Source organism: Ochotona curzoniae, unplaced genomic scaffold (assembly GCF_017591425.1).
Source record: "Ochotona curzoniae isolate NIBS_2020 unplaced genomic scaffold, NIBS_Ocur_1.0 scaffold_2453, whole genome shotgun sequence".
NCBI lineage: Eukaryota > Metazoa > Chordata > Mammalia > Lagomorpha > Ochotonidae > Ochotona > Ochotona curzoniae.
This window is the reverse complement of record NW_024467094.1, coordinates 14,943,534-14,951,229: the sequence shown is the minus strand read 5'-3', so window position 1 is coordinate 14,951,229 and position 7,696 is coordinate 14,943,534.

The window sequence follows — 7,696 nt, the reverse complement described above, 5'->3', positions numbered from 1 at the left end:
CTGAAATGGTATACTGGCATTGCAAACAGTACCTTAACCTGCTTTGCCATCTTACCAACTCTGAAAATTCAAATTTCTCATTCCTTTTTCATCTTCTTGAGGTTACTTGCCTTCCTTGTCTTGTGCCTTATACCACATCAGCCTTTCATTTCCATGGTTGCATCTCATGGTTGCATTTTAATTTTTTGGACCCACCTGGCTAAACCGGGAGAGTCTCTCCACCTCCACTCCCTAAATTGAATTGCATTCTCAAAGCCTCTTTTGCCCTATAAAGTGACATCCAGGAATCCTGGGGGTTAGGGCTATTTCAGCCTCCCATGGGTGGCAGGAAATCAAGTTCTGCCTTCCTCAATCAATAGGAGTTTAAGACTCTCCAATGGTGGGTATTTAGTGTAGTAGTTAAGTGTTGGGTTAAGATATCTGTGTCCCATATTAGAGACCCTAAATCTTATATATCCAGCTCTGGCTCCTGACTTCAGCTTCTTGCTAATGACAGACCCTGGGGTGATGGCTCAAGTAATTTTGGACAACTACATGGGTGAGCAAGCTGACCATAGCCATTGCAGGCAACTGGGAAGCGAACCAGCAGATGGGAGCTCTTGTTATCTTAAGAAGCACATTTTCTTAAAAGATAGCACAGAGAAGTTACCTTTTGCAACTAGACTGTCAAGGAAATCAACAGGTCTTTGATACAGTGAAAATTTCTGGTTATCTTGTCTTCTTGTGAGCCTTTTGCTCCAGGCTCTAGACTCCTATGTTTATCCTGCTTCTACTTCCTCTTCTAGTTCAGTGTTCTGTCAGTCTAACCGAGTCATCCAGAGACTGCCCTGAAGAGGGCACCCCTTTTCTGCCAAACAGTTCCACAGCTTTTGAATCAGTCACCAATCTTTGTCCCATCAACATTAGCCAGGAAAGCTGGGCCACAGAACACAAAGCATGGCCACCATTGCACCCTAGGCACTAACTGGGAAGTGGCACACATTTAGAGATTACTCCACTCTTCTCCAAAACAGTGTCAGTGACCTCATGGTTTAAGCAATGATGTTCCCCAATTTTTGAGACTGGGATGTTTGTAGGTCATTCTGGGCATGGATTTTTGTTTCCTTTTGTAAAGTATTATAAGAGACAAGAAAGTATGAAGTCTCCACACGTAAATGAAGAGCACTCAGGAAGCCATAGGTTTGTTATGATGATCTGCAGTATATTCAGAGTTATTTTCCTAATAACAGGAAAAGATATGCAAATCACCTCAGCAGGTCTTCAAGGTCAAAGACGTCCGGTGAAGCACTCAACCTTCACAAGCACTTACTACACAATTTGGGCACACCTTGCACTCTGATGCCTAAAGTAAGTTCCTGGCGACTTCCCTGCATTGTGACCTTTGTATCACACTTCAAATTGTATAAAGCAACACACTGGAATTCCCAAGCCCTGGATCATCCATGAAAACTATCCCATGTAGCTTCCGGGATGCCAAGTTTAATTCAGAAAGCACCTTGTAAATATCTTTAGTAGAGAGAGGAGATCAGAAAACAAAGACAAGTCTGTAGTGCGCCACAGACCCACCGCCTGACTTCTCTTTAATGGGACACTTAGAGCCTGCCACACTGTACGTTCCTGGATTCTTGGATCGTGTCGGATAATCACAGGCTCAGCCACTGGATTAGTCATATCATGAATTTGATAATCACCGTGTAATTGACACAGACCTTACACAGTCCTTTCTCCCTGGAAGCCAGTTTATTGCTGGAATTAAATGAACTGTCACTCGGGAAAATGGAACCAACTTGTCCCTAAGCTCTCCTTGGCTCCGAGTGGAGTTTCCAGGAGTTGGTATGCTTCTTCCTCATGTCTACATGGAGACAGCGGATGGTCCTTCAAGCAACAGCTGTCTCTCCAGCAGGAGCCCAGAGCACAGGTCAAGGAAAAGGACACCTGTCTAGTCAGTCAGTCACTGACTGCACCACGTGTGCATTCCCTGAGTCAACACACTCACCACCAGTGAAGCACTCAGCTGCATAAGCATTGAACACATGACTCGGGCACACCTTGATCACTGATGCCAAAAGCAAGTTCAAATTCCATCCTGGCCACTCCTCTGCATTGTGACTTTTGGCAGATGGGACTGACAAGGGAATAATCTGATGATTTAAAGCAGGTAAAATGGGCTTTGCAGCCTATACAAGAGAATGCCTCCAGCAAGCCTTATCTACTTTTGCTATTCATTGTTTGCTCTCACCACTCCAAAATCCAAGTCCTAGCCAGAGTAAGGTTACATTCACAAGTGTTCTCAGATGACCAAGCCAGCTTTCCCTTCCTTGAAATTTGGTTCTGGGATGTACTGTTGCTTATTGCAACCTCTTCAAGTTGAAACTTTGCTTCAACAGAATGTGCCACGTTTGTGAGGTTCTTGGTCAGAGCTGACTGCTTAGGGATAAATTCCCAAATGTGAAGGGCAAATCTGTATAACTCCATTAGCATTTCATCCAGAATAGTACTTTGTGAAACAAGTGCTGGTGTCTGGTTCTTGATTAAGACTTATTAGTAAATAGGGGCAGGCATTTGGTGCAGTGGCTGAGACACTACTTGGAATGTCCACATCTCATATCACAGTGCTGGTTCACATGCCAGCTACTCTGCTTCTGATTCAGCTTCCTGCTAATGTGCCCCCTGGGAAGCAGCAAGCGCTAGAGTCCCTGCCACCTGCATGAAAGACCTGGATTGAGTTCTAGGCTCCTGGCTGTAGCCAGACCTCGCCTTGGGCTACTGTATGCCTTTGGGAGAGTGAACCAGTGTGGAATATTTCTGTCTTTCTCTGACACACATATACATTCTCTCTCTCTCTCTCTCTCTCTCTCTCTCTCTCTCTCTCTCTCTCTGCCTTTCAAATAAAATGGGAGAAAAGAGCAAACTTAGGACAGCCACATTCCACATCAGAGTGCCTGGGCCAAGTCCAGCTTTGCTTCTGATTCCAGCTTCTCTTGCTAATGCACATTCTAAGAAACAGCAGGTGCTGGTTCAGGTATGAGTCCTTGCCTCCCACATGGGAGTTGAACTCCTGGCTTTGATCTGATCTAGTCATCGGTGTCGTCAGCATCTGGGGAGTAAACTAGAGAATAGGATTTCTCTCTCCCTCCCTCCTTCCCTCTCTGCTTCTTGAACAACAACAACAAAAAGCACATTTTGGGCCTGGTGTGGTAGCCTAGCAGCTCACCTTTAACGTGCCAGGATCCCATATGGGCACCAGTTCTAATACTGGCCAGGACTGCTTCCTTTCCAACTCCCTGCTTGTGGCCTGGGAAAGCAGTGGAGGACGGCCTAAGGACTTGGAACCCTGTACCCACATGGGAGACCTGGAAGAAGTTCCTGGCTCCTGGCTTTGGATTGGCTCAGCTCTGGTTGTTGTTGTAGTCACTTGTGGAATGAGTCATCTGATGGAAGATCTTCCTCTCTGTCTCTCCTCCTCTCTGTATATCTGACTTTGCAATAAAAATAAATAAAATCTCTTAAAAATATAAGCGTATTTTTCAAAGTTCTTGATACATAATAGTGGCTAGATAGTTTTTGTTAACATTATCACGTGTTCAATCAATCAGTATTCAGTGGATGTTGCGAGTGGCATTTCCTATGTGCCTCATGACATCACAGCAGGTGCATGCCCTGCTCTTTCCCACTAGAGGCCTTTATCTGTGTTCTTCTTTTGCTATAGCCTACTGCTCCCCCACCCACTCCCCGCTTCACATAACCAACCACTTCTCATCCTTACAACTAAAGCTCAAATATGCCCTTACTCATCAAACCTGCCCCGACTCTCAAGGCAGAGTCAGAGTTCCTGCTTACATGATTTCATACACCCCCGAACTCCTCCTAAGGACATCTCTCACTCTTTGCCATTGGTTGACCATGGGATTCTTTGGCAAACATTCCCTTTCTCCACTGTGAAGCAAGCACCAGGTCTTCAGGGACCACACTGCTCATTCACTGCTGTGCCCAGTGTTTGGCACATGAACTACCTGGACACATGTGTGTGTCACCACAGGCTGGGTCTCACAGACCTTCTGTTTCTTTGTGAGATCAAATAGCAGTGCTGGATTCTGTCTTTAACTTTGCATGTTTAAGTTTTAAAACTGATATATTTGAGAAGTGCATGCACGTGCACACACAAACACGAAAAGAGAGAAAGAAAATATGAGAGTGAGCTTCCCTCTACTGGTTCACTCTCCCACATGCTTATCACACCCAGGGTTAGGTCAAGCCAAAAGCTAGCAGCCAGGAACTCAATCCAGGTCTCCCACATGGGTAATCCCACATCGCAGTCACTTGGGCCGTCCCTGCTGCCTCCCAGGGTCTGCAGAAGCAGGCAGCGGTGGTCAGGATTGAGAGTCACCTATTGAACCCAGGGATTCTGACGTGGGACACAGGCATCCTAAAGGCCATACTACACTGTCTGCAAGGTTACACTCTTGGCATGGAATCCCAGAATCTGGGCAGTGATTCGCAGAAGCCACATTACAGGGCATCCACATTACTGGGACAGTGAATCGTTAGTACTTAAGAGCCTCTCTAGGGAAAAAAAAAAAAAAGAGGGTGGTTCTGAGGGGATTTCACTTCTTCTTTATTTTTTGGGAGTATCAGAGGCCTTTATTGAAATGGAGGAGGAGATTATGACAGCTCCTGTTCCTGGGGAGCACCTGCAGACTCATCCAATGCCCTCTGAAAAGCAGGACTTCACGTCACACAGGCTGGATACTAACCCTGCTCTCCTAGAAAGAGTGTATGTCTACTAGATCCAGATTTTTCCCCTTTGATGACATTGAAATCATGCTTAGCCAAGGACAAAGCACATAAGATGAACTCAAGAAGCATTTGAGGAAATATTGGCCGAATGAATGACTGGCCAGATGACTCAAACCTGGACTCTGGCACATATGGCATAGCGCCTTTCGTGTAGCCTATGGTTTAGCCTGTGGTTTAGCGCCTGATAGGGTCATTTCCTCTGCTGGGATACCTTTCCCACGCAGACCGCATCATTGAAAGCAGGGACATCCTGGTACTTGGGATACAACATACAACCTTCACCACCACCACGCCTGACCCACGGTAGCCTTGGGTGGGCTCCAGGGTCAGGAAAAGCTGAGCCCATCTCCACCACCCCTCTTACTTCTCAGCAAGCAGCTGAGGAAACTGGTTCTACATCCCATTCTCCTCACTTGTTGGAGTAATTAAGTTAACTCCCTTGTATTGTGAGGGTTAAAATGAAAAGCATGTGATGATTTTAGTACTGTGTATAGCACACAGAAGATGCTAAGTAAAGGCTCTGATTATTATTCTCCATGGCTAACATTTGCTATATCTGTAAATCCAGGGTAAATTCACTCTACCTGAAAGCTTTTTCTAATTATTCCCCAAACTGGGTCAATGACTTCTTCATGTTCTCATCCCTAATACTGCTCCTGCTGTGGCTGGGTTTCTTCCTGGCACTGTGACCTCTGACCTCCCAGAGCTGTGACTTTCCTACTGGGATCATCAGCATTGGGAACAATGTCTGGCACATGGTAGGTGTCCATGGTGAGTGGATGAGCGCTTGGACAAATGGCTACGTGCTGCCCTTGATGGGCCACAGGCAAGCCTGCTGCTTGCTGTCTCTGTTAGAAGCCAATGAGGCACAGGGTGGGAGGTTGGAGGTAAGGAAGGCAGAGAAAAGGGAAGGAGTTCACAGATTGAACATTTGATAAAGGAAGTTAGAACCCTTCCTGTGGGCATTTAGTAGAGGGGGCGGGCAGGAGAAAAACTGAGTGAAACCTTGCAATGCGCTGGGTGGAAGAAAATAAACAACCCCACAAGGGACTGATTCCCACTGATCCGGGAAGCAGGGAGCCCCGGGGAGCGGGGCAAACATCCCCTTCCCGTTTCCTTCCGTGTGTGTGTGTGTGTGTGTGTGTGTGTGTGTGTGTGTGTGTGTGTGTTCCACGCCCACACGGCCATTCCGACCACAGCCCTTCCATGGTGGCCTCTTCCTTCTCCACCCAGGGCTGGGAAGCTGATGGAGGCCTCCTGAGTCTGAGTCATTCTTCACCACAGTGGCCTGAGAATCACAGAGGGTTTCTGTTTCCAGGGTGTACTCCAAAGCGGGCTTTGTGGGTGGCACAGTTGGCTTCCACGTGGCTCCTGCCAACCAGGAGCCTAGATTAGCAGTTGCATGGATCCGATGATTGAACTTCAAAACAGCCACGAAAATGTGTAGACACTGAACCACAGCAGAAAGACAGAGCTAAGAGGCTGTGCTGGGAAGGAAGTGGGCATGGAAAGTGACACAGCCATCCAGACCACCTGCAGGTCCAGCAGGACTCAGCTGGTGGGTGGGAACAGTGCCCAGAGACTAGGCGGGCATGGGCCAAGTGGAGCTTCCAGGAAAAAAAAAAAGAAAGAAAAGAAAGAAAATGATGGCCAACCCCCACCGCACACAGGTCAGCCCTCCCCGGAGGAAGGCTGGTTCTGTCTGGGTGTCCAGTAAGTGACAGGAAGTCATCAAGACTGGGGTATGGGTAGCCATCAAGGGGAGGCTCAAACATCAGACAGGAAGGAGACAGGAAAGCTGGGGGAGAATGGGCTTGAGCAGAGGGCTCTGGGTGAAACCTGTCCTACCTGTAACTTTGGCTTGGAAGTCGTGCCCCTCTGCCTACCTGGCAAATACCTATTCTTCCCTTAGGTTCTGCTCCTGCCACCTCTTCCAGAAAACCTTTCACCTCTCTAAGTGGAACGAATCACACCTCCACTGGGACCCCATCTTCCTGCAGCTGAGAGTCAGGCCCTGCCTTCCAGCACTGTGGGCAGTGATGTGACAGCTGGGAAGACATGCTGTTCTATCTGTCCTGGCACCCTTGGTGCCTGGCACAGTCACTGTTTTTCAGCAGTTACAAAAGCTGTCACTAGATTTGTTGACCCCAAGGAAGACAGACTGTGTTCTTTCCACGTGGCTCCAAAAAACAGAACTGGAAGAGAGGGTGGAAATGACAGGAAAGTGGGTTTCTACTCCAAATTAGGAAGTACTCCATCTTAACAATACCGACAGCTTTATTGCGTGTCTTAGTTATCTGTTGCTGCACAATAAATGATTCCAGCATGTAGCAGCCAAACAAGAATACGCAGCTATCACCTCCCAAGGGTGAGAACCCCAGGAGCAGCTGAGAAGCAGGACCCTCTTAGGATCTCCTGTGAGGTTGTGGTTTGAGCTCCCAGCCAGAGTTGCAACTGCCTGCAGGCTTGGCAGGGGCTTGAGGCCTCAGACCCTCCCCCAGGCCTCTCTATGGGAGCCCTGGACTGACCTCTCATGGGTCCTGGCTTCCAAGAGAGCTCAGGATCAAAGCATGCAAACAAACAAAAACAAGGAGAAGGCAATGTCTTATGAGCGAGCCTCAGAAATCAGGATACAAGTGGGATGTAGTTAAGCTATTATGTCTGATACCAGCATCCCATGTGGGCTCTAATTAAAGTCCCAGATGCTCCATTTCTAACCCAGCTCCCTGCAAATGTGCCTGGAAAAGCAGCCAAAAATTGTCCAAATTTTTGGACCCCTACCACTCACATGGCAAGCTAGAAGCTCCTGGCTCCTGATTAGCCCAGCTCGGCCATTACAGCCATTTTGGGAGTAAACCAGCAGATAGAAGATTTCTCTCTGTATGTCTCCCTCTCTCTA